At 50.1% G+C, this 20,983-nt stretch overlaps 1 long non-coding RNA gene across 1 annotated transcript in view; it reads left to right on the top strand.

Annotated features, from left to right (window-relative positions):
* The first annotated feature begins 5,134 nt into the window (after positions 1-5,134).
* LOC119469538 overlaps positions 5,135-20,983 on the top strand; it is an 87,451-nt gene continuing 71,602 nt past the window's right edge. Inside the window, exon 1 of the long non-coding RNA XR_005198363.1 lies at positions 5,135-5,323. This is a non-coding gene — a long non-coding RNA (uncharacterized LOC119469538). The remainder of the gene's footprint in view (positions 5,324-20,983) is intronic.

Genomic DNA, 20,983 nt, shown 5'->3' with positions numbered 1-20,983 from the left:
TGAAGCTCCTCCCCCTCCTCCCCTCTCCCTCCCCCCTTTCTTCTTTCTTTCTTCTTCTTCCCTTTTGGACTGAGTCTCACTCTCTCACCCAGGCTAGAGTACAGTGGCGCGATCTCAGCTCACTGATCTCTGCCTCCCGGGTTCAACTGATTCTCCTGCCTCAGCCTCCGGAGTAGCTGGGACTACAGGTGCCAGGCCCAGCTAATTTTTGTATTTTTAGTAGACACGGGATTTCACCATGTTGGCCAAGCTGGCCTTGAACTCCCCACCTCATGTGATCCACCCACCTCGGCCTCCCAAAGTGCTGAGATTGTGAAAAAAATGTTTAGCTTTCATTGTGAGCCTAGGAGTGCAGACTTCAGATTTCCCTGATTACTTCATTAATCCTATAGACTTGAAATAAATACACAAAGAATTTAGCTAAGCCACTACGATGCACCATACTTCCCTTCACCACAGGTTGAAAGTCATGGGGGAGGGGGGGCTTGAGACTCATTTATGTCTTGGGATTCATCACCCTGGCATGAATGCTGGGGTGTGGAGTGGAGGCCACCCCCTTTCTCCCTCTTAGCCTCTCTGGCTCTTGAGCATCCTATAGAAAACACTGGGGCCCTGGACCTAGAGGCATCTGCCCATCTAGCTATGATCTGGACTCACTTCTGTTATGTGTCATTAATTTGGTCCCATTTCCATCTGTAGTTTTTTGTTGTGTTATTTGGCTTCTTTTTTTCAGCAGCAGCAGCCGCTGCCAAAATACTCTGGGGCCAGTGTGCGTCATTTATAAAATGGGCACAGGATCTCCACGGCTGGATTCTCTGGAAAAATGAAGGTAAATTTGCAGCATCCCACGGATGCCAAGTTCATGGTGGTCCTGGCTTGCAATGATGAGAAGAATGGAACTGGGGGTGGGGAGAGGGAAGGGAGGGAACCAGGAGGCAGAACAGCCAACAGAGCATGTTGGCACTGGGCACCCCCACCTGCCCCCAGGGAGGTTGAACTGAGAGGGTGAGGAGCTGGGGGAGACAGATCTGGTGCTTGAATTGGGGTGTGAGGGATGGAAGATGCCCAACGGGTCCTCTCCCTAGTTAAACCAACATGCGACTGCTAACAGAGGTGCCCAAGACCCTCCCAGTAACAGGGTGCCCTGTGCTTCAGGGGACTCTCACTTAAGGATGGCTTTCTCTCATTGTATGGAAGTTCTAATTACTGCTTTAAAACTGCATCATGCACTTTAGGAGACTGAGGTGGGAGGATTGCTTGAGCCCAGGAGTTCAATACTAGCCTGGGCAACATAGTGGGATACCACCTCTACAAAAAATGAAAACATTAGCTGACCATGGTGGCACATGCCTGTAGCCCCAGCTACTTGGGAGGCTAAGGTGAGAGGATTGCTTGAGGCCACGAGTTTGAGGCTGCAGTGAGCTGTGATCCTGCCACAGTACCCAAGCCTGGGCAACAGAGCAAGTCCCTGTCTCAACAAACAATCAAATAAACAAGCAACAACGAAACGCAACACTGGTTCATGCAGCCATCCTTCCCATCTACACTGGTGGCTTCCATGGGCCAGGTGCTGTGCTGAGGACTGGGACAGACTTGTGGGCATGGCAGAAAATTGTCACACAGCCCTTGGCTCCCAAGGACCAGATGCAGGTGCAGCCAGTGTGATGAATAGAGGAAGGGACTTCTGAGGAGGGGAAGGTGGGGTCCACTTGTGGATATTTATGCTGGATTGTAAGCTCCCTGAGGTCAGAGTTAGGGCTCACAGCCCCCTCAGCACTGATGCAATCACCACCATGTGAATGTCAGCTGAAAGTCTGAGTAGATAGAATCCTCAGAAGAACGTGGACTCTGCCACATCTGGTGGCATTCCTGTTGCTATGGCATCCTGCATGAAGAAACCCTGAGGAGCATGGGCTTGGCACACACCTGGGTTAGCATCCAGCCTGAGGTTCAGGTGACAGCTATGGAGGGCATGCAGTGGCAGAGCTGGGTGTCCCAGGCAACTGGGAGGCCCTGAGTGGGAACAGGGATCCTTGCTTTTAATTGGTCATATCTTGCTATATTTCCACACACTGCCTCAGTAGTGTACTACTAACAATGCTATTGTTGCCGTATATACCGCGGGACTTTTTGCTTTAAAATATACCATTGGACTTTTTCCTTCCTTCCTTCTTTCTAGATGGTCTTGAACTTTTGGGTTCAAGTGATCTTCCCACCTTGGACTCCCTAAGTGCTGGGATTAGAGGTGTGAGTCACCCCACCTGGCCAGTCATACTTTAAGTCACATGAGTTCTTATGACATAGCTGCACCAGGGTGGACACCACGGCTTTCCTCCACTTGAATGTTTAGGGTCCTGCCTGTTTTATGCCGTTATAAAGAACAATCTAGGCCAGGTACGGTGGCTCACATCTGTAATCCTAGCACTTTGGGAGGCAGGACAGGTGGATTGCCTGAGCTGAGGAGTTTGAGACCACCCTGGGCAACATAGTGAAACCCTGTCTCTACTAAAGTACAAAGAAAAATTAGCCAGGCATGGTGGCCGGCACCTGTAGTTCCAGCCACTCGGGAGGGTGAGGCACCAGAATCGCTCAAACCCTTCAGGCAGAGGTTGCAGTGAGCCAAGATTGCGCCACTGCACTGTAGCATAGGTGACAGAGTGAGAAGTCTGTCTCAAAAAACAAACAAAAACAAAAACAACACAAAAAACAATCTCCAAAATGGAGAGTTCTTAATTAAAGGAATAAAACCAAAGAGGGTAGGGAAAATATTTTTGGCTACGGGAGGATTTCTGTTACCCTATTTGATAGACGAACTGTTTTGATAGTGGAAGAATTAGTGGCATTGCGGTGGCGGGGGGACCTGGAACGGGCCGTAAAGCAGCAGCACGCTGGCTGCATCTGGGGTGGGTCGCGCCTGCCTCCTGCTCCAGGGACGTCTGCCTTCCCTCCTCTGCGTATCAGCGCATACCCAAGTAGCTGCAGGATGCCTGGCAGAATCCATGCGGCAGAATAAATGGCACAGTAATTGCTGATGTTCTGGTGTGACCAGGTAGCTCTGACTCCTCAGAGTGAGTCTGAGGACCTTGCTTTGCATGTGGGATCGCAGGCGTGAGCCATCGCGCCCGGCCGGGAATCGTTTTAACAAGCCCTCCGGGGACGCTCATGCCTGCTCAGGGCGGGCACCTGCGCTCTGTAGGGTGCCTTCCCCGAGAACACAGGCTTTCCCTTCCTCTGGAGGAGGGTTTTCTGTGACAGCTTTGCTGACCCGCACTCGCAGCAAGCAGGCTCCCCGGCCGGCTCAAGCCCAGGCAGACAGGCCCTAAGACCCCATCGGCGGCGCACGGGGGTCCCGCTAGCCCAGGAGAGCCGGGAATCCCGCCACGGCGTCCCCTTTTAGGGCTCCCACAACATCCAAGCCGAATAGGTCAAAATCCTGTAAGCGTTTTGGCGTTGACTTCTCTTCCTGAGGTGGCAGCGATAGCTAACCTGTTATTTAAAAAGCTGGGAAGGCCGCGCTGCCGCGCTGTGACCACTCCGTGGAGGGACCGCGTCTTCCCGCGGACGGTGGATCCCGGGTCTCGGCGCGCGCTCTCCGCCGCCTCCCCGCGCGGCCACTAGATGGCGCTGTTGCACTTCCCTGTCGGCTCCGCGGGGCGCGCAGGCTCCTGGCTCCGGGGTCCCACCAGGGTCCCCGAAGTGTAATAGCAACGTGCCGCTGTGAGCTGAGGCCGGTCTCACTGAGGTTCCGGGAAAGGACATGCAGCCAGGAGGCTTGGCCGAGCGGGGACGAACGCTGACGGTGGGATTGCGCCTGGAGAGCCTTTAGGACCTCACCGGTCTCCCTCTCCACGCCCCGCGCGCTGCCCCCCTCCAAGCCCAAGCCCCGTGGGGTGGCGGAGTTCCCGTCACGGACCCTCCCTTGCTGAGCGCTCATAAAAGTGGCGACAGGCGGTTTTCTTCTCACGGAAGGCCTGTAATCTGATTGCATCCAGCATGCTTGTGTGTGTCTGAACATCAGTTCAGCCACGACGGAGGAAAAGGAGAAACGCCACAGCTGGGCCAGGGGCCCGCAGAGGTCCCGAGAGAGAAGGAAAGATCTGCTGGGCTTGGGGACTGTGGGGCTGGGCATGTGAGCGAGGAGCCGTGGGCGCTGCGGGGACAGAGGAGGGAAGCAGCGCCCTGGGCCGGGCCTGAGGTGTCAGAGCCCAGGACAGCGTCAGAGCCTGTGGGTGCCCGGAGGCGCTCTCTGCGGATGCCTTTGGGGCCACCCGTGGCGGCCGTGACAGTAATAAACGCAGGGGGTGGGGGATCAGGGCGCGGTGGCTCACACCTGTAATCCCAGCACTTTGGGAGGCCGAGGTGGGCAGATCACAGTCAGGAGTTCGAGACCAGCCTGGCCAACATGGTGAAACCCCTTCTCTACTAAAAATACAAAAATTAGCCGGGTGTGGTGCCGTGCGCCTGTAACCGCAGCTACTCAAGAGGCTGAGGCAGGAGAATCGCTTGAACCTGGGAGGCGGAGGTTGCAGTGAGCCGAGATCGTGCCACTGCACTGCATGTTGGGCAACTGAGTGAGACTCTGTGTCAAAAAGACCAAAATAAAAAAAATAAAAATAAAGAAAATAAACGCAGGGGGACAATGAGAACAAACGCACTGACCTCTCACCGCACCTCTATGAGGGAGGGACTGCGGTGTCCCAGCACACAGGTGGGTTAGTGGAGGCACAGGGAGGTGGAGGCACAGGCAGGCGGAGGCAGGATTCCAAACCAGGCCTCCGATTCCAGGGCCTCCTTGCCTCCAAGCCAGAGGCCCCGACGTCTGAAGGAGAGGTCCTAGGAGCTGTGGTGTCCAGAGGGAGGGGGCTGCCCCAGCCTGGGGCCTACTTGGGGTGGTCTCTCCTCATTGGCTCCAGCGGCAGGGAGGAGCCACTGCGCCGCCTCCCCGCCCGGCCGCTAGATGGCGCCAGGGGCCCAGAGAAGCCACTCCGCCGCCTCCCCTCCCGGCCGCTAGACGGCGCCAGGGGCAGGGAGGAGGCACTCCACCGCCTCTCTGCCCGGCCGCTAGATGGCGCCAGGGGCAGGGAGGCGCGGGGTTCTGGACTGTTCCATCCGAGGCCCCACCTCCTCCCTCAGCGCAGGTTTGCCGGCACTGGGGCTCCCGAAGGCCAGAGCTTTGAGTCCACCCGGGAGGTTTACGAGGAAGGGCTCAGTTCCCCACGCCCGACCCGCGAGACCGCGAGAGACAGGCATCGCTGAGGGCTGCAGCTTTGGAATCGGACTCTGAGAAAGAGACACGGACCACAGGGACAGCGCAGAGGACGAGGTGAGAGCCGTGGAAACCCGCGGACCAGGGCAGGCGGGCAGCCAGGGCCCGGCGTGTCGCGAGAGGGCGGCGGATGAGCGCGGGAGGCGCGCGCGGGAAGCTGCTGTGTGGAAAGCGCCCTGAGGCCGAGCGGGGGGCCGGGCCGCGTCTCCTCCCGGTGACTGGCACTCCGCCCGCCTCACGGCTGGGCCGCGAGCCCCGGAGCTGCCCTTGCCTCCCTCTCGCGGCGCGGCGTCTTCCCGGGCACACGCCGCGGTGAGCCCCTCAGACGCCCGGCTCCCCGAGCCGCCCTCAGCTCTGGCTTTAGGAACACGCTCTAGCTCGGTTTCTAGCTCTGCTTCCTCACGGCGCCCTGGGTTCGGCCGGCCTTGTGTTGTTATAAAGAAATACCTGCAGCTGGGTCAGGTACGAACAAAATGAGTTTAATTGGCTCACAGTTCTGCGGGCTGCAGCGGGTGGCACTGGCACCTGGTGGGGCTTCCGGAAGCTTCCAATCATGGCGGAAAGCAGGCGGTGGCCAGCGTCACAGGTGAGGGCAGGAGCGAGAGAGACGGGGGAGTGCCACACGCTGTTAAACAACAGGGTCCCAGAGACTCACCCGCTGTGGTGAGGACAGCACCCCACGGCCCGGACACCCCTGCAGGCACCTGCCACGCTGGGGTTTACACTTCAACATGAGATTCGGAGGGACAAACAGCCAGTTATGTCAGTCCCCCAGTTTACTGTCTTAGCTCAGTTATATATTTATTTATTTTTATTTAAGAGATGGGGTCTCGCTCTGTTGTTGCCCAGGCTGGAGTCCGGTGGTGTAATCACAGCCCACTGTAGCTGTGAATTCCTGGGCTCAAGTGATCCTCCTGCCTCAGCCTCTCTAGTAGCTGGGACCCCAGCTGCGTGACACCACATCCAACTAATTAATTATTATTATTTTTTTAGAGATGGGATATCACCATGTTGCTAAAGCTAGTGTTTTATTAGATATTTTTGAACTTCTCCCTTATAGCTTTTAACAGTTTGTTATGACCCATCTACTGGTGTGATTTTTGACCTGTTTCTCTGTCTCCCCCTTCCCCTCCTCTTCCTCTCCCTTCTTCTCCTTCCCCTTCCTCCTTCTCCTCTTCTGTCTACTCCTCCTTCTTCTCCTTCAGGCTGTAAGCCTCCTGAGACTGTCAGTTTTGCTCCCCACCGTGGCAGGTTCTGGGGCAGCTCCTGGAATCTGGTGGGACTTGAGAAAATTGTAATCGGCTCTCTCCTGGGCCCCAAGCTTGTCCCTGCTCCTGCCAGGTCACACTTTGCTGCCAGCTTATGTTCTAGTGGTGGAACATTCTCTCCCTCTGCTTGCAGTTACTGAAAGATGAGATTTAAAAGCAGACTACTTGGCACGGTGGTTTATGCCTGTAATCCCAGTAGCTTGGGAGGCTGAGGTGGGCAGATCACTTGAGGCCAGGAGTTAGAGACCAACCTGGGCAACATGGAGAAACCCCATCTCTACTAAAAATACAAAAAGTAGCTGAGCGTGGTGGCACATGCCTATAGTTCCCCCCTACTCAGGAGGCTGAGGCAGGAGAATCACTTGAACCCAGGAAGTGGAGGTTGCGGTGAGTCAAGACCTGAGATCACACCACTGCACTCCAGCCTATTTTAAACTGACAAGAGATGGAAAAATGCAGATAGTACAAGGAGCTCCTGTGTACTTTTTATTTCAACTCACTCCTGTGTCATTGTTTTTTTTGGTGACATTGGAGAGTAAATTATATGGAACATGGCCCTTTGCCTCTCAGCACACCAGTGGGTATTTCCTAAGAATGGAGACAATCTCTTATGTCATCACCGTACAGTTACTGACACAAATTTGCATTGATACAATACTTTCATCTGCCGTCCGTATTCTAATTTTGCCACTTGGTTTAATAACGTCCTTTGTAGCATCCCCCTCCTCCATAGTACAGAATCCAGTTTAGGGGTGGATACTGCATTTAACTCTCATGTCAGTCTAGATACCTTGATCTGGACCATTTTCACAGCATTTCTTTGTCTTTTCTCACGTTGGCATTTTTGAATCATATAGTACTTCTGCTTTAAAAAAAAAAACATTATTTTGTGCGTATCCAATGAGTCTCTGTAATTATGCTGGAACACCGAGCAGAGGATTTTATTTCTTCTCAAGATATCCCATATGAAAGCAGATTTAAAAATCAGAACTTTCTTTAAGTGCCTTCTCATAGCACAAGCTATTAATATGTTCATTTCTCTTTGCTATGGTGGAATTTGTGCAATGCAATGTCAGGAGATGGCTCTCCTTCAGTGTAGTCTCTGAAAAAAATTTACTTATTCTCAGCTGTGGTTGAAAGACCTTAATAAGCCTCCTGGCTTCTAGCAGGAAGGCCGGCTTTAGGCATGAGTGATGCTGGCAGTTCCCACGCTTCCCAAATGCCATTTTCTGTGTTGGTATGACCAGGGCTGCACTATAAAATCATCCTCACGGAGCAGCTGTGGCTGGGAACAGTCAGCCTTTTACCTCTGGTGGTTTCGCTGCATCATTTCAAAAACATTCAGTATGTGCCGTACCACAGCGGGGGTTCCAGGGGAATGGTTGGCAGGCTCCCCTGCCCTCTGGGTCACCTCTCTGCACTTGGAGTGCTGCTAAAATGCTGATGTCCCAAGAAGAGGGGTCACTGGAAGCTATTACTGGCCACTGGCTACTGAAGATGACCTAGCAACTGGGTGTTCCTGGGGAGGGTAGTGGAGAACTGGACCACAGGGGTGCATGGGTGCTGGGACTGATAGCAATGGTGACATCGTTGTAGACATTCTTCTCTGCATGGCCTTCACTGGTCCCGAAAAGAAAAAAGACACATCTTTTTTGATGCTTTGAAGTGTCCATTGGGAAAGCAGCCAGAGGAGGTGGAAGGAGAACCACCATTTACTTTCTGAGTCTTGGGTTCGAATGTTGACTCTGCCTCTGATGAATGAGGGGTTTTAATGGCTCCTGTCCCTCTTTGGTGTTCAAAATAAGTGGTGATGATGGAAGGGGTGATGTAGGGAACGGGCATCGTGTCTGCATAGAGCTTCCACACTGTAGTGCGCTGCCTCCTCCTGCCACCTGACTGCCTCTGTGCTCCCCCAGCATTGAAATGGGGAGGCTGTGTCACCATGCCCCAGGCAACATGGGCACACATATCTATGAATGCCAATTGTTATGGCCTGGACTCCACGTTTGCAGGTTTGGCATTGTTCTAAGGGTATTCTGGATTTGTTTTAATGACGTATGCTAAGACACCCAGATATGGAAATAATTGTCACCAAGAAATGCCTTATCCTAATTACAGTTTCCCACAAATAGGAGGCACATTCACAAGAGGAAGCGCCAGGTGGGTCAGGGTGACTGGGTGGGGGAACGTGGGCCAGAGGCCCTTATCAACTCTTCCCTGGGATGGAGCAGAAAGGCGGGGCAAGTCAGTTCAGGTTTGGCGAATTTGAAGAATTTCCAGGCTCCAGGGCATCCCAGCTGTCCCTAGTTGCCTGGCACCTGGACTTGGGGTGATTAGGATGGATAGATGGTGGCCCGGGAGGGTGGGAACCCAATAAAGTAGGATGTTGGAGAGGGTGTATGTGAGATCAAGACTTGTTGGTTTTCATCTGAAAAACATACTTGGGGGTGGGGAGGTTGCAATTTATTGACTCACTTAGGAATCAGCTACCCCTGGAGGGGCAGTCCCTTCAGGGTCAGCAAAGCCACAAATGCCATAGCATCAGAATACAGAAATAAATTAGAAGATGTGGTTGATGCAGACGTTTCACCCCTTGCAAGGAATGCACTCTAACTTTGGACATCCCTGTGGCAGGCTGCTCTCTGGGTCCCCAAGGCTATGGATGTGTTTATGGTTATCTAGAATGCATGCTTCACTGACACAAATACAAACTTCCTGGGTGAGCACAGAATGGCTGGATTCTTCATTCCAATGGGGATGCTTCCAGCATTCCATGAAGCTTGGCAGGCAGAGCAGTGCCTGCAGAGACCTTGTCAAAAGCCTCTCTTCAGTCTGTTTCTTGCTCAACAGATTGGCCAGGGTGGTCACCAGGAGATGCCTGCCCAAGGTGGGCTGGGGAGGCCCAAGAAAAGGACAAACCCCTTGGGAAGAGGGGAGCAAGCTGGCTTTGCATGACAACCTGTCTCAGTGGAGTTTGCGTTCTCTCCAATGGCAAGTCCAAAGGGGAAGCAAAACATGGTACAGACCACTCTGGAATGTAAGGGGGCTGAGCTCAACAGGCTTTGTTTGCAACTGAGAATGAGAGCATCTCGAGTGACCAGCCCCAGCAGGGAGCAGGAGAGTCAAGTGGCCCTTCATATTTCTTCCTGTGTGTACTTGTGTGTGCATGCACTTGTGTAGGCTGTGGGGTGGCCAAAGCTGTTGTGAGCTCCAGGGGTGATGGTGAAGGTCAGCATAGTGTAAGGCCACTCGTGGGCCACAGTGGGTGCACACTTGGGATGGAGGAGGGAGGAAGACCACCTTTTTCGTGGCTCTGTGAAACTGAAGAGTTGGGGATTTCTGATGAGGAATGATGTCTGAGTTCTGGGAGGGGCATCTGACTTGCTATCAATAACTGGGCTTGAACTGGAAAAATCTGGAAGGATGGTGAAACACTTTAATAGAGAGACTACAGTGCATTGGTCAAGCCAAAATTGGAATGCCCCTTCATCTAGCCTTTAAGTTTCTCCGAGAATGTGCTATGTGACTTTCTCCCTCCTCCTCCTATTTCCTTCTTTCCCTTTCCTTCCATTCCATACCTAATGTGTCTTAGGCACTGGGAACAAAAGGCCCAATGCTGGCCTGTGTGGAGTTCATAATCTAGACCAAGGTTCCTCAGCCTCAGTGTTATTTAGTGCCCTGGGCTGGGGAGCTCTGCTGCCAGAGGCTGTCATGGGCATTATGGGGTGTGCAGTAGCATCTCTGGATGCCGCCTGCTGGATGCCAATAGCACCTCCCTCTGCTCCAGTATTTGGCATCAAAAAATACCTCCAGACATTGCCCAATGTCCCATGGGTGTCACAATCTTCCTGGATGAGAGCCACAGGTTCAGCAGCGAAAACAGCCAACCCATCAGCCTGGGCAACACAGCTTGCATAGCGTGACCAGAGTGCCCAGATGGGTTTATTCAAAAATCTCCTGATCAGAGTCTGGGGCAATGGAATTTGCAGTAGGTATTTAGTACATACCTGGTGAGAAGGTAATTAACCACAGGCCTTCAACTAAAACCCCAGCCAGGAGAATTATCTTGTCTGTCTGCCTTCCTCCCTCCCCTGTTCCTCTTTTCTTTCTTTCTTTCTCTCTCTCTTTCTTTCCCTCCCTCCTCTCCTTTCCTTTTCCTTTCCTTTCCCTCCCTTCCTCCTTCTCCCTCCCTTCCTTCCTTCCTCCCTTTTCCTTCCTTCCTTTCTCTTTCTTTCTTTCTCTCCTTCCTTCCTCTCCCTCCCTTCTGCTCTCCCTCCTTCCCCTTTCTCTCTCTCTCTCACTCTCTCACTCTGCCATCCAGGCTGGCCTAGCAGTGGCGCAGTCAGAGCTCACTGCAGCCTCCAACTCCTGGGCTCAACTGATCTTTCTGCTTCAGCTTCTGAGAGCTGGGACTACAGGCACGTTCCACTGCACTTGGCTTGTTTTTTAGTTAATAATTTTTGGTAAGGACGGGTCCTTGCTGTGTTTCCCAGGCTGGTCTCAGACTGCTGGCTGAAGGGATCCTTCTGCCTTGGCCTCCCAAAGTGCTAGGATTACAGGTGTAAGCCACCACACCCAACTGCCTTAAGATCATGGGGGGTTTGTCCTGGATTCTCTATATTGGCTCCATCAATCAAAGTAGGTGGAGGTATCTTTAAACAAGATAAAGAATAAAATGACCTTCCTTGCTAATCTCTTTCAGCCTTTCCTTTACTCTGAAAAAAGTGCAGTGTAGGAGAATGAGTTCATTTGCTGGCAAGCCTGCAACAGGAGGCTTTCTACTTTTGAATAAACCTCAAGTTCCCTCAATGTTTCTGTGGTCTTTTAAAGAGGAGGCAAAGAAGAGGGTCCTAATGGTTTTCTTTGTGCCTGATGGGGGGCAGGCCGCAGCTTCAGCTTTTGCCAAATGTTTGGTTGCATCTGACGCTTGGTGAAGACACATGCATCTGCTGCCCTGACATCCAGCAGAAGGGACCATCTGGCTCAAGAATCCATTACAGAAGAGGCTGTCAGCACCCTGAATTTGTGCCTCCCCATGTCCAGCTGAGTTTCTTTCTCTCTGCTCAACTCCAACGTGTTGATGGGTCAATCGAGGCGGCCCTTGCCAATGCATCTCACTGGGAATTCTGGTGAAGCAGCTGTCTTCCCTTGTGCATCCCAGCTAGCTCCTTGGTCAACACACACTTGTTTAATGTGCTGCAAGATGCTGCTGGAAAGGATTTTCTCTGGCTCATTTGACTGTTGAGAAAGGCCACGCCTGCTTCAAGTTCCTCAAATACTCGGGGTAATTACAAGCATTGTTAGAAAACAAAACAGCCAAAAGGAAAATTTTTGTGTTGCAAAACATATTTTGGTCACTTCAGTCATTGAAATGATAAGAGTTTGGAAATCCCCTTAAGTGAGATCATGCTATTTTTGAGAACATATTCTTTAAGAGAAAAACTTCGAAATACTAACAGTGGTGACAGTGATGGTGTTTATAATAACAATGACAGATCCACAGAAATTCAGTCACTCAGGCTCCAAATCGTGGAATAATCTTTCTTTCCTCATATCATCTCATGGTCAGCTGGTTGGTTGCAAAGACCCCTTGAGTTTCCATCTTTCATCAGACATCAGTGTTTCTCTCCTTTCCATCCCCATCACCTTTGTTCAGCTCCTTGTGTGTCTTTCTTAAACTTTGGCAAGGGCTGTCTAATCTGTATCCTTCTTCCCTTCCATTTATCATTCAATTTCAACCATTTCCCAGGAATTCCATTTTATTAGTTACGTATTGCTGAGTAACAAATTATCTTAACATGTGTTGGCTAAAAACAACCAACATTTACCATGTCACATAGTTGCTGAGGGTCAGGAATTTGGAAACATCTTAGCTAGGTGGTCCTGGCTCATGGTGTCTCATGAGATTTTAGTCAAGATGTCAGCTGGGGCTGCAGTCATCAAAGGCTTGACTGGGGCTTAAGGATCCACTTCCAAGATGGCATACTCATATGGCTGTTCGTAGGAGGCCTCAGTTCCTTCCTAGTTTTTGACAGGAGGTGTCAGTCTCTCATCACATGAGTTTCTCCACAGTGCTGCTTGAGTGTCCTTATGACATGGCAGCTGGCTTCCCCCAGAGCAGATGATCCATGAGAGGGAGCAAGGAGGACAATGCTATGCCTTTTAAAACCTAGTCTTGGATGCCAGACACCATGTCTTCCTTATATCGTCTTAGAAGCTGGCCCACATTTTCCTTTGGAAGAGGGGAATTAGGTTCCACCTTTAGAAGAGAATGGTGTTGAAGAATTTGTGGACATACTTTAAAATGATCTCATCCATTATGTAAACACTGCTGTGTTTTCAGGGAATTTAGTCCACAGGCTCTTCCATCATTGTTTTACCCAGTCTAGACAGACAAGCTGCCAGAAAAGTCACCCAGTCCTGCTGTGTCTGTCCTTAAAAACCCTCAAGGACTGTCCCTTGATTAAAGAACTCAGCACAAAGTGCCTCTCCCACACTCTGCCATGCCTTGCTTTCTTGCTTGCTTGCCCCTCCTTCCCTCCCTCTCACCCTTCCATCCTTCCTTCCTTTCTTTGATGGAGTTTCACTCTGCTGCCTGGACTGGAGTGCAGTGGCATGATCTCAGCTTGTAGCAACCTCCACCTCCCAGGTTCAAGCAATTCTCCTGCCTCACCCTCCCAAATAGGTACAACTACAGGAGCCCACCACCATGCCCGGCTAATTTTTTGTGTTTTTAATAGAGGTGGGTTTTCACCATGTTAACTAGGCTGATCTTGAACTCCTGATTTCAGGCAATCTGCCTGCCTCAGCTTCCCAAAGTACCGGGATTACAGGCATGAGCCACTGTGTCTGGCCGCCACTCCTAACTTTCAAGGTGAGTGACATTTCTATCCATATCCTCTCCTACCCCCCAAAGGGCAGTCTGCCTTCTAGTTTACCTGGCAACTCACTTTCTTCTGGACACATCCTGTGCTCCTGCATCCTTGTGGCTCCACCAATTTCCACTGCCCTCTGAACTCCTACCTCTCCCTTATACCCATTTTTAATCACCAAGCCCTGCTGGCTTTACTTTCTTAATTAGTTCACAAATAGTTTCTCTCTCTCTCTCTCTCTCTCTCTCTCTCTCTCTCTCTCTCTCTCTCTCTCTCTCTCTCCCCCTCCCCCTCCCCCTTCCCCCCCCCTCAATGCAGGGCGAGACCCCTGGCTTCTCACTAGGAGTCCTGCAAAAGCTCCCTCTCTGAGTTCTCTTTCCACCTTTGCCTGCTTCCTTTCCAGTTTCTGGAGTTGCCCTCTGACCCATCTAAAGTGTAAATCTGACCACATCCACTCTTTGCTTAAAATCCTTCCCTGGCCTTGCACCAATGACCGGTTAAAGTCCAGCTTCCTCCTGTGGAACCCAAGACCCTCTGACAGGCCTCCCCAGCCTCTCAAGATTCCCACATCTTGTTCTTGCAGCACCACGGCACAGGCTGTTACAGACACACTGGGTGGTGCCACCTCTTCCCTCTGCTCATTTCCCTTTGGCAGGTGAGATGAAGAGCCAGTGGGAAAAAAAGCTGCACAAGAGGAGCCCACGTGAATGTGAGCGTAAGCCTCAAGAGCCTGAAGACATCTAGGGGATCACTCAGCCTTCCACCTGGCAAAGAATGGGGCTCCCCAGTTAATTCTATGGAAGCCTCAGGGGATGGGGTACATATGGATTCTGCAACCAAGGTGCTAATTAAACTCCCTAATGATCTTGACCTGGAAAATGAGGATGTATGCTGAGTCCCCTGGAAGCCTGGCAGAGCTGCTGCTAATAACTCACAGCATATCTGGCAGAGTAATATGCCCAGAGGAATTTCTGCTTCTTTGTGCCTTTTTAAACTCACTTCCAAATTAGGAAAAGAAGCACTTTCTCACTCCTGTGCAGGAATCCACATTTCTGAATGGTTCCATCCTGTTCTTGCCTAACACAGGCAGTATTGTGATACGATGTGGATACGCAATTAATATGAATACAGTTAACTTCTAAAGAGGGCAGGAAGGGAATTCTGACCTCTCTCACACTTCACTAAATGCCAAACAAAGCTGTCTTCTACGATGACCTTCCCCTTCTAGGGGCTGTTAGGTCTTGGGAAGGGTTTGATTCTTTTGTCTGGCCGTCGTTCTTGTGGGCATCACTGCCCAGTGCTGGTGTGGATGGAGCTTTCTGGATGTTTCCTTCGCTTGTGGTGTGTGGTGCCCTCTAGCGTTATTTGCCCAATATTTTCCTTTCTTCCCACCCTGGCCATGTGCTGGGGTTACCCATTCTGGCCCTGTCAGGATTGGATGGTGACAAGTGATTTGCTCACACCAATGATTGTGCATAGATCATGTCATCCACAGACCGGGCATTTAATGGTCATGATGAGACCCTCCAGATCTCTGTTTCCTCCTGGCACTGCTGATCAGCACCGTTTGAGATGGTAATTTTGTTCAGTAAGCCTGGATCTCTGAGCAGAGTCCCCTTGCTGTCCTGTATTGTGATTTTTAACCTATTGAGATTTTGGAGTTGTTACTGCAGCACAGCCTAGTATAGCCCGACTGATGTATAGTGTTTGGTATTTTAGAAAGTTAATATTTACCATAACTTCATTTGCACAAGGCAGCATGCCTTTCCTGTTTTGTCAATTCACAATCCTTGAGGGAATTTTCACTAATGTCCAATTAGAATTTATTATTTTTTTCAAGGTTGGGAAGAGGAAGTTGTGGACTAGTATCTATGGCAACTTAGCCCAGTACTGAGTGATCTGATATCTGAGAATGACCTTGGCATACTTTGGGAGGTTAACTCTTTCTGGCTTAAAAATAGATGCCCCAGCTTTGGCCAGACCACTCCATTGTAGGGCCTGGTTAATACTGATAATGACAACTGATGGTGCCAGCTATGTGCCAGGCACTGAATATCTCTAATTATTACTGTAGCTCTGTAAGTGAGACTGTGTCTTATTCCTGTGTCTCAGATGATAGCACTGAGGGACAAAGAGGGCAAACCTATTTAAATAGATTGCCTAAACTCTCTTTGCTAGTGGAGCTCAGGTTTGGTCCCAACTCTGGATGTAAAAGTCTATGTTCTTTTTTATTGCACCTAGCCAACTCGCCTTTGTAAATTTCTTGGAAAGGGATGAAAAGTGCCTCTGCCCTTAGGGATGTTAGGGATATTATCCCTGATGGTCCTAGCCCCTTGATATTCTGTGTTTGGTGGGTCACCACATTTTCATTCATTCATTCATAAATTCATTCATTTATTCATCCACAGACTAATTCATGCATTCACTCTTTCATAAATCCATTCACTCATTTTCTCATTCATTAACTCATTCACTTATTCATTAGGCTTTGATGAGAGTCTGTCAGGTGCTGTTTTGTATGCGACTGGGAATTAGACATGGACTGGTTAGGATTTCTGCCTTCAACTTCAGGGGACTCACAGGCTTGGAGGAATAGCTCTGTGTGTACACATATATACAGTTTACATCTATGTACATGTGTACACATAAGTACAGTTTACATATATGTACATGTGTACACAGCTGTTCCTCCAAGGCTGTTAGTACACACATGCATTCATATAGATACATATATGTACAAATATACATATGTGTACACACACACAATGTTACAGATATGTCCAGGGAAGTATGAGCCCACTGAGGAGGTGGCTTCTGGTCTAGATAGGAGGTAAAGCTGTGTCAGGGCTGGCTTCCTGCAGATGATAGTTTTATAGTTTTTTATCTTCTATTTTTCTTTGAGAGTTTTTCACACTCCCCTCAACCCTTATTCTACTAAATTCACAGCTGAGGGTCAATGTCATTATCACCAGCCACGATCCTTCTGTTTCTGAGAGTCACCGTGTCCATGGCTTCTATGTCCTACCCCTCCTTCCTCTTATCCTGCCCCCACTGTGGTGTCATTATTTCCCACATCTAGAAGGTTAATGGCCCCTTCCAAGGAATGGTGATATGGAATCCTAGCTCTTTGGGGGCATAAATAGATTTTTTTTCCCCAAAGTTTGGCCTGTCACTTGCTCTTAATGGCTTGAGGTTGGTTGTAGAACTATCTGGCAGGAAAAAATGAAAAGAACCCTCTGATTATGTGCTCCTAAGATGGCTGGGGTAATTTGAGCAGAAACGACTTTGCAACTCTGGGGAAAAAAAATGTAATTCTCGTGTATGAAAAGCGTGAACCAGAGTTGCCATGTTCACTTCTTGTTTTTAAAGCCCCCACAGGCCAAGTCACATATCTGGGTCAGAGGGTCTATTGATTACCTGTCAGGCCCTGAGGTGTGGGTGATCAATAATACTAACCTACAGGAAAGGTGGCCTTGAATGCAGAAATCCCATTGTGTTGGCCATCCGTTTTTTTCTGGTCTGTTAGTGCTTTGCAGGGAAGCAAAACTCTCTAACCTAGTACCACAAATGACCCAAATCCTAAAACTGTTCCTACAAACCAAGGCTTTGGAAATGCCCCATTCAAAGGAAGCAGAGGCAGGTTGTTGGCACCGTCTCTCAGCGTTTGGATAATGGGACAGACAGGGAGGAAGGAAGTAAGGAGGCAAGGGCGTTGCAGCTGGAGCATTCTTGAGGAATAGAGGCAGGAGTCCCTCGCACCACAACCTTGACCTTTTATTAATGTTTAATCAGGTGCTTGGAGCAAAGCACTTTCCAAATATATTGAAGCATTCTGTGACAGGAGGGCTGGCTTTGCCTGGATTTGCTTATGAAGTTCCCTATGAACCCCTTTCTTTCTGAAGGGGGTGCCCTGTGCTGGGAATGCACCAGTTTTTTTTTTCACTTTACTTTTTTTTTTTTTTGAGATAGAGTCTTGCTCTGTCATCCAGACTGGAGTGCAGTGGCACGATCTCAGCTCACTGCAACCTCCACCTCCCGAGTTCAAGTGATTCTCCTGCCTTGGCCTCCCAAGTAGCTGGGATTACAGGCATGTGCTACCACATCCAGCTAAATTTTGTATTTTTAGTAGAGACAGGGTTTCACCATACTGGTCAAGCTGTTCTCAAACTCCTGACCTTAGGTGATCCATCTGCCTCAGCCTCCCAAAGTGCTGCGATTACAGGCGTGAGCCCCAGCACCCGGCCCATGTGCCAGCTTCTTATTGTGCCAAGGGGGCTGGGTCTGAGGCCCCGTGTTGATGAATCCATGTCATATGGGATGCTGTGGCTTTGGCAGCTACCTACCCAGCATCCAGTTTCCCTTCCTTCTTTCTAAGGGACCCAGATTTTGTTAATTCCCCTGCTCCTCCATGGTGCAGCCATAGGAGGCAGAAAGTGTGGTAGACCCCAGGTGACAGAGCTGAGTCAAGGGGTGAATTGGACCTTCTTTGGCCCAATCAGGCTCCAAGTGCTGGAGGCCACTCAGGTGGGAGGGATTCTCACTCACACAGGATGTGAGTGATCCACCTTCCAGCCCACCTGGATGACATGGTCCACCTGCTCGATGGAAGGCTGCCGATGGAGCCATGGGTGGACCTCTAGAGGACCAGGGTGAAGACATTAAGATCACGGATGGCAAAGTACAATCCCTGAAGGCCCTGTTGAGTTGGCAGGTCAATATCCTACCTGGCCGTCCTGTTTATAACAGGAAATAATCAGTGTCCATATTTTAAAACCAGTTTGAATCCAGGTCATCTGTTCCTTGTAGTTGAAAACATTCCATCTAGGCAGTGGTGGATACCATGGGCATAAGCTGCCATCTTGAAGTGTGGCCAGGCCGTGCTGGTGGACATTATAAAATCCATAAGTTGAGCCGTCAGGTGTGGGAAGGGAGTTAGATGCAGAATGTCTGAAAAGAAATGGCTTCTGTTGCCCACAGTAAAGCCTGTAGGGTTCATCACATATCTTGCTGGGGGGTCTGGGTGGGCAGTGTCTGGAAGGAAAAGTGTGTGGATGTTGGATGCCACAAACCTGGGTGGGCAGATTGCTAGATAGTCAAAATTGATCCACAATCCCCATTCCACTTGGGTCACGTGCTTTAATGATTTGTCATGAACACATGACTGATGGATATTACCCTCATTGGTGCTTTAAAATGGTTTATTCTCTGAAATCCAGCAAAACGTAGATGATGAGAGAGCAGCCTCTGGACTGTCAGGTATCTGGAATAGCTTCACACCTGGAAGTACAGGGCAAGAAGAAACTGCATCTGGGGTGGGAGGAGAAGGAAGGAATGACCCAATTCCACCTACCCACCCACCTCAAAGCCATCAGTTAAAATCTTAGACTTCAAGCCCCAGGCTCACCAAAAGTAGAATCTCTTGGGATAGGGCAAGTGTTCTCAGCATTATTATTTTTTCAAGCTGAAGTCTTTGGACTATTGCATTGAGTTCTCAGCATTGGTGGGAGCAGCAGGAAGATGACAGGTTTCTGTCCAGTTGACTGAGGAGTTAACAGAGTGAGTATGCATGTGTAGGTGTGTGTACATGCACATACTTATGGGCATCTTTGTGCACACATATGTGCAGCATTCTTGTGTGCATGCATGCTGTACATGTGTGCACATGTGTCTGGTGACTGGAGACAAGGAAGGCTGAAGGGGAAGCAACAGAAGCCTGGAGATTTGCAGAAGCAACAAGGGCAGCTCCATCTGCTGTGAAATGAAGAGCACAGGTGGCGGGGGGCTATTGCGGGTGGGAGATGGTGGCAGAAGGTCCCCTTGCAGGGAAGGAGCCTCATGACCCCGCACACAGCTTCTTGGATTCCTAGCAATTTCCCTTGCAGGAGAGAGATTATCGGCCTCCCTCTATGGCTGAGGTCATGGAAGGCAGGACTCTAGTGAACATGTCTCTCAGCTCATGAGTGAGACTCAGGATGGGAGGGGAGAGTCTGGCAGCAGAGACAGTGTTTCTTACTGGCCTTTCTCCCCACCAGCTGTTGCTGCGTCCTGGGCTACTCCTTTCTCTGTGTCTACCTGAATTTCCTTGTCTTTCAAGATCCAGACAGTGGCTACCTTAGGAAACTTCCTGCCCCTTCCCAAGGCCCAGGTTGGAGCCCCTCTCTGTACTCAGTAGGACCAGAGGCTTCACTCATCCTTGCCCCATGGCTTTGGATTACCACATCCACTTTCATGCTGGGCTTTTCCGGGGATATTGGGATCCTTGAGGATAGAGCTGTGTCTTATCCACTGTTATGCCGGGTCCCTTTCTAAACAGAGACTGGGTGCTCTCATTGCAGTCTAGAGTTGGGGGAGGACAACAGGTACCCCTCGGTCTCAATGCTGTAGGTGTGGCCTCTTGGGAATGGTGTATTTTTTTGTGAGTGTGAGTGTGTCTCTGTGTGTGTGTGTGTGTATGAGAGAGGAAGAGAGAGCCTGCATCATTCTTCACCATGTTCTATGTATGTGTAGTCACAGCACCATTTGCAACACCTAGAATGTGGCTTGCGCATGTCCCAGTTTTCATTAGACTTGGGGGTGCCTGGGAGAAGAAGGGGGAAAGTTAGGGAGCAGCAACAGCAGCCTGGGGCAGGGGAGGCAGTGCCTGGCCAGAAGCAGCAGAGGCGCCAGTAGCCGATGGTGAACTGACCTTGTACAGGATAAGCTGTCCCGGTAAAGCCTGAGTCAAGGGCTCAGTCTCCATTCAGAACAAACTACTACCTTTTTTTTTTTTTTTTTTTTTTTGGAATAGCCCTGTCGCCCAGGTTGGAGTGCAATGGTGCAATCTCAGCTCACTGTAACCTCTGCCTCCTGGGTTCAAGGGATTCTCTTGCTGTTGGTGAGTTTACTCTGCCCGATGTCTTCAAGGTTCATCTATGTTGAATCATGCATTAGAATCTCCTTTATTTATTTATTTTGCTTTAAGTTCTGGGATACATGTGTAGAATGTGCAGGTTTGTTACATAGACATACACGTGCCATGTGGTTTGCTGCAGCTATCAACACCCATCATCTAGGTTTTAAGCCCTGCATGCAGTATTTTTCCTAATGCTCTCCCTCCCCTTTCCCCCAATCCCTGACAGGCCCCGGTGTGTGCTGTTCCCCTCCCTGTGTCCGTGTGTTCTCATTGTTCATCTTCCACTTATGAGTGAGAACATCAGATGTTTCGTTTTCTGTTCCTGTGTTTGCTGAGAATGATGGTTTCTAGCTTCATCCATGTCCTGCAAATGACACCATCTAATTTTTTATGGCCATATAGTAGAATCTCATTTATTTTTAAGGCTGAATAACAATCCCCTTGTATGTATACCACATATGATCCACCCAGTCATCCATTGACAGGCATTTGGGTTGCATGGTGCATCTCTATTAATTTCATCATCAAATAATAAGAGGTTGGAGTCTATACTCAGCATTTCCTTCCTTCGTTCCTCCCCCCTCCCTCCCTCTCTCTCCCCCTCCGTTTTCTCTCTCCTTCCTTCCTTTCTCCCTCTCTCCCTCCCTCTCTCCTTTTCCCCTCTCCCTCTCTCCTTCTCCCCCCC

This window comes from Cebus imitator, unplaced genomic scaffold (genome assembly GCF_001604975.1).
Source record: "Cebus imitator isolate Cc_AM_T3 unplaced genomic scaffold, Cebus_imitator-1.0 Scaffold19, whole genome shotgun sequence".
NCBI lineage: Eukaryota > Metazoa > Chordata > Mammalia > Primates > Cebidae > Cebus > Cebus imitator.
Note: the sequence above shows the minus strand (reverse complement) of the source record. Positions and strands in the feature narration are given on the sequence as shown.